The sequence below is a fragment of the Zalophus californianus genome, chromosome 5 (assembly GCF_009762305.2).
Source record: "Zalophus californianus isolate mZalCal1 chromosome 5, mZalCal1.pri.v2, whole genome shotgun sequence".
Lineage (NCBI taxonomy): Eukaryota > Metazoa > Chordata > Mammalia > Carnivora > Otariidae > Zalophus > Zalophus californianus.
This window is the reverse complement of record NC_045599.1, coordinates 139,858,442-139,868,621: the sequence shown is the minus strand read 5'-3', so window position 1 is coordinate 139,868,621 and position 10,180 is coordinate 139,858,442. Positions and strand designations below refer to the sequence as shown.

Sequence of the window (10,180 nt, the reverse complement as noted above, 5' to 3'; positions counted from 1 at the left end):
ATAGTCTAGATCATTAGTTTTAAAGAGATTTCCATAAATGTTAAATCCTGTATCCTTTATAGCTCCACTCCCTGCTCCCAGCTAGATTAGACCAATAAGGATGCTATGAATTAGATGAAAGTGAAATCTTCCTGCATCAATTTTAGGTTTTTAGATCAAAATTCCATCTCTCCCTTTCTTTTCCAGAATGTTCTATGTGCTTCTTGGTAGGTATGACAATGCAAAATAGGAACATTGTTCCCTAGAGTTGCCAAGTGTGTGTTTCATTGCTTCCATAAACTTGACAGAGTTGACCTTACCCACACAATGATAAAATTCTGCTTTTAAGTTATTTCTCATGCTAATGATCAGCATCAGGGACATATTCTGATGAGAAGTGTCCAGGGTCTGTTTGGAGTAGCTAGCTTAAGTGTTCCAGAGACAGATGTCTGAAGATCATTTCCAAGCCCTGTAACATAGCCTGCATCTTAATGACACATTTGAATGAGGAGACATATGTAAATTCTGTATCAGCTAAAGGAATATGACTTGAAATGAAAGTGAATAAATGATCTCACACAGCGAAAAGGATTATGCTCTCATTATGAGGTTAGCTAAACCTTACCTATAGGAGAAAGTCTATTTTCCTTTGTGTTTTCAAGGGCTCAGACTATCTTTAAATACTTTGTTTTACATGAATTTATATCAATTACATTTCTAATCCTTCTATAATTTTTATTTTGCATATTTGTTCCATACATTAAAAAGTCCTTTTTGACCTGAGCTTTAGAAATCATTGGTCATATTCAGGCCAATCGATCGCCTTTGCTGTGATAGCATTGCTCTTGATCTTCAGAAGTATGCAGGACCACTCTCTCTTAGAGCAGCATTTGACAAGTTAAAAATAAGTGTTCAGAATGAAATGCAAAAACATTGCTTTTAATCATATGCAAATTGCTACCGGAGTGTCAGAAATGACTTCTCACCAGTATCAGGGAATTCCAGCTAAGGTTATTATAAAAACCTACCATGATATTTTTTTAATTGTTTGACTTATATCACAGAAAAACTACATATGTTAATAGGGACATTTTTAACTCTTTGATAGGTTGCAAAACCTGCTTTCTGCGGAAATGTAAAAAAGTTTTATTTCCCAAGCCAAATTCCTGTGGACCTAAAACTTTACTTAAATGTTCTGCCTCTATATAGTATACATATTTTTTCAGTATCTTTGTAATATGGTAGGTTATTATGAACAGTTGCTCAATAAATATTTTCTTTTTCAGACTTCTCTGCTCATTTCAAGAGTGATCTTTCAAAAATAAAATTAGAAGAATATTTTGCACTGACAGAGTTAAATTTAAAAATATCTCCCTTTTTACATTTTAATATTTTCCACCATCTGGATTATCTCTGAGCTTATTCCTGATAAGAGAAAATATCATATTTAATCATTGTAGCTTTGTTTTTGCACATTGAAATTTATATCACTGTGACAATTTCACTTTTCTTTGGGCACAAATAGACTGTTACTAATTATGATATAAAATCTGTTTAATCAACATTAGCAATATCAGTTATACAGAAGACACCAAGTAAAAATCAACTACCTTTCCACTTAAGCTTACAGTAAATAAATGTATCATTTTGGAAAAAAATGTACTCTAAGAAAATTTTCTTGTTCTTCTATGTCATTTAAGCAAGGTGAGGTGGATTATTATAAAATTAATCATGAGAGAGATTATCCTAGGATTGCAGACATCCTGCTCTTCATGGCCTTGAAGAAGCAATCCACCAGGAGTCCTTCACTGCAAGTGAGTGAATTCTGCTAACAACCCTTTGAGTTTGGGAGAAGCCTGGGGGCCTCAGATGAGAGCACAGCCCAGAACAAGCCCGTGCCTACAGCCATTTGAGACTCTGTACAAGGGATTCAACAAGCTATGCTTGAACTCCCCAACCCGTGAAACTGTGAAATAATCAATTGCGGGTTGTTTTGAACTGTTAAACTTCTGGTAATTTGTTTATACACTAACAAAGCTTATGCACTCTGTACGCCTCCCCTTACTTTAGGTAACAGGATCCCATTTTCCAATATGGAAACCATTTTGTATGATTCAGTAGAAGCTGACCTTAAGTTAATCCTTATCAGCATACTGCATCCCTCTGAGTATGGGGATAGGTTCAGAAAAAAAAATGATGCATGCATTTGAGGAAAAATATCTCTTCAACATTATGGTTACCCAATGTCAATGTGAAAGAATATTTTCCATAGTTCTGAATCCATATTTTAGGTGACTTATAGTATCGCATGTTGCAGGTATCTCAGTGAATTAAATGTCTGATTTCGGCTCAAGTCATGATCTCTGTGTCCTGGTATTGAGCCTGAGTTGGACTCCGCGCTCAGCGGGGAGAGTGCTTGTCCCTCTCCCTCTGCCCCTCCCCCTGCTCTTGCTCTCTCTCTCTCTCTTTCAAATAAATAAATAAAATCTTAAAAATAAATGAATTAAATAAATAAAAATTAACAGCTACTATTTTAGAAAAAAACCCTTTGTATTCTATTGATATTTGGTACTAAATTTAGTAGATTTACAAATTCAAAACCTTAGCTCTTTCTTAAAATTTAATGTTCAGTTGATAAATTTTATTCTATTTTAAATCCATAAATATGTAACTACTTTTAAGAAGCCTTAGATTAATTAATGATTAATCCCATTTAAAGTGTCACTTTAAATAAACACCTCCAAACAGCTTAAATTGCTTTCAAATTCAAAATATTTTCTTTGTCTGTAAGAATTTTCAAACACTTGATTTAATAAACACAATCCCTGCGAATCATCAAACAGGCTTGAAAGCACAGCCAGTTACCATTCTGTGTCTACATCTAGAAGAAGCTGCATGAAGCTCAGCTTCCTGCTCATGTGAGAGCTACTTATCAGCTTTGGACCAACACTTTCTCTTTGCAGCAAAGACTCATCTCAGCAGGGGGACTTTCTTTCTTTAATCAGGGTCTTAAGCAGCCTTAACTATATTCTGAGTCTTCCACATTTTGGGAGATTACCTAAGGTTCTAATTTCATTCTCTTTTTTTGAAACATATTTCTTTCTGCTTCATTAACACAGACTAAGTTCCCCTCTCTTTTCTCTTGAATATTTTTTCCCTATGATTTAAAATTTAAGGCTTGCCTAAGTCTTAACACCTTCACTCTGCAACTTGATGTACTTTTTCTCGTCCTTTCTCATTACTAATTTCTGCATTGTCAGTGCACATCTTGGAGGGAAGCAAGCCCTCCATGTCTATGGGCAGTGGGTCAACTGAGGCTGGGAGAAGTAAACAAGTTATTTACCTTTTAGCTGTTAATTTTCTGATCTAATTACATTATTTTGGCTTCTCAAAAATCCTTTCCAAATTTCCTAACAATTCCGATGTCAACTATCATAACATTCTTTTTCGATCCTTTTTCATACATACTTTAAGATAAGCTATAACTTCTAAGATGAATATGAGTTCCTATTCTTCTTCTAACTTTCAGTATAACAGAAATGTTATTTGTAAACAGCCTCTAGGTTTTCCCCTACATACATGTGACAAACTTCTAAGGTGGCTGCCATGTTTCTTGCGTTTTAGTGTTAGACCTTTGTATGATCCCTTCACCTTGACTATGGGCAAGACTGTGACTTACTTCTAACCAGTAGAATGAAAAAGGAGACAGAATATTTGGATTATGTGAATGTGACTATATTACATATAATTGTAGTACTATCTTACTTTAGTCTCTCTTTCTCTCTCTCTCTCAAGCAACCATGCTGGTAAACCCCACATGGCAAGGAACTACAGGTGACCTCTAGGATCTGAGCATGTGACAACAGCCCACAAAGAAACTCAGTCCAGCGTCCAAAGAATAGCATGCTTCCAACTACCATGTGATCAAGGAGGAATATCCGACCTACTGAATCCTGCAGATACCGAATCTGGTCCTAGCTAACATCAAGACTACAATTTCCTGAGTGAGACCCATAAGCAGAGGACACAGCAAAGCCATGCAGAGAAACGGTGAGATAATAAACGTGTGTTGTTTTAAGCCAAGCCTGTGGTGATACTGTTATGTTATGTAACAAGATATAATGAATAAAATACAGTACAAAAATTCAGACAAAATCATGGTAACAAGTCTACAGTCCCTGACAAATTTTTAAGTATTGCATCTTACTGAATGAAGTATTATATGTTCTTTAGATGAAAATTTTTGATTACTTAGTTGATAATTTATTTAAGTACTATATCTTTTCTGTGTCAAATATATTGAGCTGACATGTGGATACTATCAATTCATTCAACCAATATTCGTTGAATATCTTTCATATGCCAGGCACTCTCCTAGGTATTGAGGCATAACATTAAAAGAAATTGCCTGTTCACATTATTTACTTTCTAGTAGTTGATCTAATCCAATTAGCTTATTTTTGGTAATATTGATAAATATTTGGTAACTATAAGTAGGGCTATAGCCCTAATCTGTAAGTAGAATAATGAGAACCAGGAAATGTATATTTTCTTTATCATTCAATTGATAAAAATTGTGATCAGGATTGATAAAAATCCTGATTTATAGAAAATGGCAATAGAAAGATAGTTGTAATTTGACAAACTTGTTTATGGAAAAATGACCAGTACTTCAAAAAAAAAAAAAAACAAAACTGGGTCATTGTTCTTGCTCAGGTTTGCTAACCAGAGAATCACAGCAAATTTTGTGGAATTTTATTTTATTTTTTTTACCTCTCAGCTGCTGTACCTCTCAGCTACTTGTATACCTCATCTCAACTACCATCCCCATCCCTGAGAAGAAACACATAGAACTGTCCCTATAATTAATTCCTTTCCTTAGGAATTATTTTACATATTTGGAGTGAATTTGTTCTTGTGACTTGGATCCTAAAGATATCAATATATCCAGTCCATCCAAAATGTTTTCTCATTAACTATATTTACACTGCCATAAATTTATTCTGCCATGTGCTTTCAAGAATACCAGTTAAGTCTCCAAGGCCAAGAACATACTTCCCACCTGCTAGCTCACACATATAATTCTTGAAGCAGGAAATTAAAGAATTGATTCCTCAATCAGAAATTAAGTTTAAAATGCAGAGTTAATTGTTGAGCTTTCCAAAGAGCCAACTTTTGGTTTTATTTTCTCTATTGTTTTTAAATCTCAGTTTCATTTATTCCTCTCCAATCTGTATTATTTCTTTACTTCTGCTTACTTTAAGCTTAGTATGTGGCTCTTTTTTTTTTTTTAAGATTTAAGTTATTTATTTATTTATTTAGAGAGTGAACACAAGCAGGGGGAGGGGCAGAAGGAGAGGGAGAATCTCAAGCAGACTCCGCACTGAGCGTGGAGCCCCATGTGGGACTTGATCTCATGACTCTGAGATCACGACTTGAGCTGAAATCAAGAGTTGGCTGATTAACTGATTGAGCCACCCAGGTACCCCTGCTCTTTTGTTTTTAGTGTTATCAGGTGACAATTTAGGTTATGGGTCAGAAATCTTTATTTTTTTAAAATATAGGCATTTGGGGGTGCCTGGGTGGCTCAGTCAGTTAAGTGTCTGCCTTGGACTCAGATCACGATCCCAGGGTCCTGGGATCAGGGCCTGAATTGGGCACCCTGCTCAGCAGGGTGTCTGCTTCTCCCTTTCCCTCTGCATCTCCCCCTGCTTGTGCTCTCTCATGCACTCTCTCTCTCTCTCTCTCAAATAATTAAATGAAACCTTTAAAAAAAAATAAAAGCCAAAAGGAATTTAAAGAAACAACTAAAAATACAGGCATCTGTAGATATAAATTTCCCTTTAAGTACTGCTTTATCAGAATTTGATTTTGGTGTGTTGTGGCGTTCATTTTTATTCATCTCAAGTATTTTCTAATTTCCCTTGTGAACTATTTTTTGACCCATTAGTTATTTAAGAGTGAATGTGTTGTTTAATTTCAACGCATTTGTGAATTCACCAATTTGTGAATTTACCAGTTTCTAATTTAATTCCATTGTGGTAGAAGACCATATTTTATATGATTTCAATCTTTTAAAATCTATTGAGCCTTATATTATGGTTTAAAGTATGGTCTATCCTAAAGTGTGTTTCACTTGCAATTGGGAAGAATGAGTATTCAAATGTTGTTGGGTGGAGTGTTCTACAGATGTCTGTTTGGTCTAAATAGATTATAATGTTGTTCACATCTTCTATTCCTTGTTAATCTTCTGCTCAGTTGCTTTATCCATTATTGAAAGTGAGGTGTTGAAGTATCCAAATACTGTTGTTGAATTGCCCATTTGTCCCTTCAATTTATTTATTTATTTATTTATTTACATATAGTCCCTTCAATTTAGATAGCTAGATATATTATAAACTCTCTCTGCCCCATGTTCTTTAGAAGTTTAAATGTTTTATTCAAACTTTGAAACTTGAAACTATTTGTATATAATATACAAAGTCTTCTAAATAAGAAAATATAATTATCAAGACCATGTAAGAAAATGATAATATTCTATATTCAATTGATATTTAGTATCAAAATATTTATAATAAGCAAACAAGGGAAGTGTCTATTGAAATAAATTTACATCTGTGGCCCCAATAGTTTCCACTCTATTTGATGCCTGGTAGCCCTGTATCTCAGGTTCTTGGGAGCTATATACATAATCTGCTCCATCATTATATAAGGAGGTTTATAGTCTCATCAGTGTTGGGTAGATCCGAATAGGAATCAAACACCTATTTTTCACAGGTAGTTTTAAAATTTGAAAGAGTGTGGCCTGGAGTGAAGAAGTGGTATAATGATCTCTTTATGCCAGGACAAACAGAAATGAGAGACTTGGTGAAATAAAGGATGTTGACGGTTTTGTTATACTCTACAGGAAATAAATACACAGAAATAGAATATTATTAATAAATTCTGCACTATATCCTTTATGGTTTCCTGTTAGACATAAACCTCATTATGTGCACACTGATATAAATTATTTGAATCATATGGATGTTTGGAGGAAATAATAAATACTTGCAAATATTTGAGTGCTTCTGCCCACCGGCCCCTCCCAAAAAAAAATTCTTGGGTAAATAAAACAAATTTTCCCTAAGGTGAGAATCAATATCTATTTTCTATGTATATTCATTTGGTAGTACAGATGATCTAAATTTACATTGTTCAACTGATGATAATATTATTCATTTGCATAGTAAAAAAGAAATAGGTTATTAATATAAAAACAAATATAAATGGTATTCATAATTGCTGTTGTGTAGAGCTCAAGTATCTGACACTTCCATAGGCCTTTGTTAAGTTTTTATTTTCACTGTTATAGATATAATAGAGGCCCATAATATATAAATTGATAAGGTTTCCATGTTACACAACTTGATGGTGGTGAGAAGCACCATAAAAATCATAGAAAATGTAAATGGCATCCTGGAACTGTACAGTGTACAACATATGTACTATATGTTATGATCTAGTGTATTTTCAACTTATTATCACATTTACGTCCATGATGTCCTGAAGTTGTTCCAAATTTTGCTTTTCATTTTAGTTGCCTTGGCTTGCAACAGTGATTTCAGATTGGAGAATATTTTTCATTTTGATTTTTGGCTATAGTCAAGAGAGTTCTATTTTTTAATTATAAAAAAGACTTTTGGCTTGTTATAATTTATATCCCTTCTACTTGTTTGGGAAGTTAATTAATTTCATCCACATATGAACACTACTTGAATTAGGATTTCATCAAAAAGAAACTGAAGTGGTTTCACACCATCTCCCACCCCATCCCACATATAACCCTACATATGCATTTGTGTATGTCCACTATAGACATGTGACAGATGGGGAGGTAAAAATTGATTAATGGTGGTAATAACAGAAATGGAAGGCCATAGTCCCTTGGGCTCCCCTGCCATCCCTTAAGAACTCAGAATGAGTCATACTCACTGTATCTGTTTGCATTTATAATCCCCTAGATAAAATGTTGTATTTATAAGTTTCTCTTACTATGGTGAAGTGATGTAATAGGTGTGTGTGTGTATGTATATAAACATATATATATATGCTAATATTCTATTATATACATTAAAATATATATTTATATGACTTTTCACTTGCAAGAAAAGTCTGTTACCTAAATCCTACAGCTTGCCTTGGGATGTAACTCATAAAAACCTAATTATTTCTTTCTGAATAATTGTTTCTTTCCATGCATATAGAGCACATCTGACCATAATATCATATTTGTACAACCAGATGGCTCATAAATAAATCATTATAGGATCTAAGATCCGGGGTTTTTAAATATTATGTTATTTCATTCACCCTACATTTTAACTGCTTGGGTGTGACTATGATAAGATACTCTCATGTAATATTAATGAAAGTTTAAAATTAAAAATCTCCTTTAAAAATAACAGAGTTTACTAGGTAAGTTATTATGCACGTTACTCTTCAATAGAGATCTTTTGCATTGTAATTTGAAAGCAAAGACATTGAAATAATTCTATGCTTTTTGAAAATCTGTGGATAATTTATTTATTTGAATCTATCATCTTTCTGTACATCGATTTTTCTTCCCATCTATCTCTAACTTGTACATAATTGAAAACTCTTGTAAAAAGTGAAATATAGGAAGACTTCACATGATTTTTTTGTCACTTTTCCATTATAATGCCCATTTTTCCCAAACACCAAGATATATTTGACTTCTATAGACCCCCTTAGACAACAGCTTCTCTACACGTGGAATCTTGTGTACAGCAGGTAGAATAATATGTTCAATAAAGGTCTGATGTTCTGCCAAGTTTGTTTGTAACTCCTTAAATTCACATTTTCTCTGACCTAAAGGGACCTTTGCCACATTATGGAGCAAGAACAAACAAGCTTGGGTTCAAATTCTGTTTTGACTATTATTTTGCGTCTGTGACCTTCAGCAAATTAAATTTGCTCTTTAACTTACGCTTTTTCATATGTAAAACAGCAATAATAAGACCTACATTCCTGCACTGTTCTGAGTATTAAGCAAGAACATATATAAAGCTGGTACAGTACCTGTTACACAGTAATAAATATTAATTCCTTCCCCACTGTCTCTCTAAGGTAGGAGTATGGGATTTAATTTACAGAGTTGTTGTGTATAATAAATAAGATTATGTATATAAGACAATTCAAACTGTGCCTTGTGCTAAATAAATAATTTCCCTGGCTCTCTATTCCATATGTATATATCAGTCAGGACCTTGTTTCCTCTCCAAAATGCTTCCTAGACCAACACACCTTCCTAAGGTAGAAGTTAACACATTACTCTGTTTGTACTCACGTAGAAACACACATGAATTTCTATCAGAATAGTAAGCATATTATATTTATCCATTTATTCATTCATACATGTTTATCCTTATTATAAGATCTTATGTAATATTTATTTTTTACCTGTATTTAAATTTTCCCAGAAGCTACTCTTAGTTCCTAAGATGATTTTTGTTGTTTGTTTTTTTCGTGTTTTGGTTTGTTTGTTTGTTTTACTTGTAGAAATAATTACTATCAAACTCCACTCATCTGGATAAAGCCCCTTGCGGTGTTAGTGAAACACTTGCCCCTCGTGCAGTGCACTATCCACACTTGTGAGCTCCTCAGCCAGCCAATGGCCCCAACTCCAGCCTCTAACAATGTGCAGCCTGGGATGGTTTTAAGTCCGTTTCTCTTTCCTGTTTCAAAGATGGATATTAAATAGATTTTTTTCTCCTAAGAAATTTCTGTGAAATCTATGTTTGTGATGTACAATAAGCATCTTTTTCTATAAGAAATATCAAAATATACAACAATGTAGAATTCCCTGTGTTCAAATTATAGGAAGACTAGATATAATGAGGTCATTCATCACAATATTTATTGACTCCGTCTTAGATTCTGAGATAAAATTACAATTCTAGTATATAAGAATGTACATTAATCAAATAAACATGTGTGCGGAAGACAAATCCCACAGAGAAAAGCTATGTGATATGATAGCATGGAAAGGGGGACTGGCCTAATCAAAACAGTGTAAGATAGCTTTGGAAGGAAGTGAGGATTGGACTCAGTTTGAAACATTAGTAGTACTTTGTGAGTTGAAATAGAAGAAAAGAGACTTCCAGGCAGATGTAATAGTTTGTGCAAAACTCTTCAGTGG

At 33.8% G+C, this 10,180-nt stretch overlaps 1 non-coding gene across 1 annotated transcript; it reads right to left on the bottom strand.

The window, feature by feature from the left end:
• Positions 1–9,532: 9,532 nt before the first annotated feature.
• On the bottom strand, positions 9,533–9,686 carry LOC113930061. Its single transcript, XR_003522432.1, has one exon. It is a non-coding gene; the product is annotated as a small nucleolar RNA SNORA62/SNORA6 family (small nucleolar RNA).
• Positions 9,687–10,180: the final 494 nt, after the last annotated feature.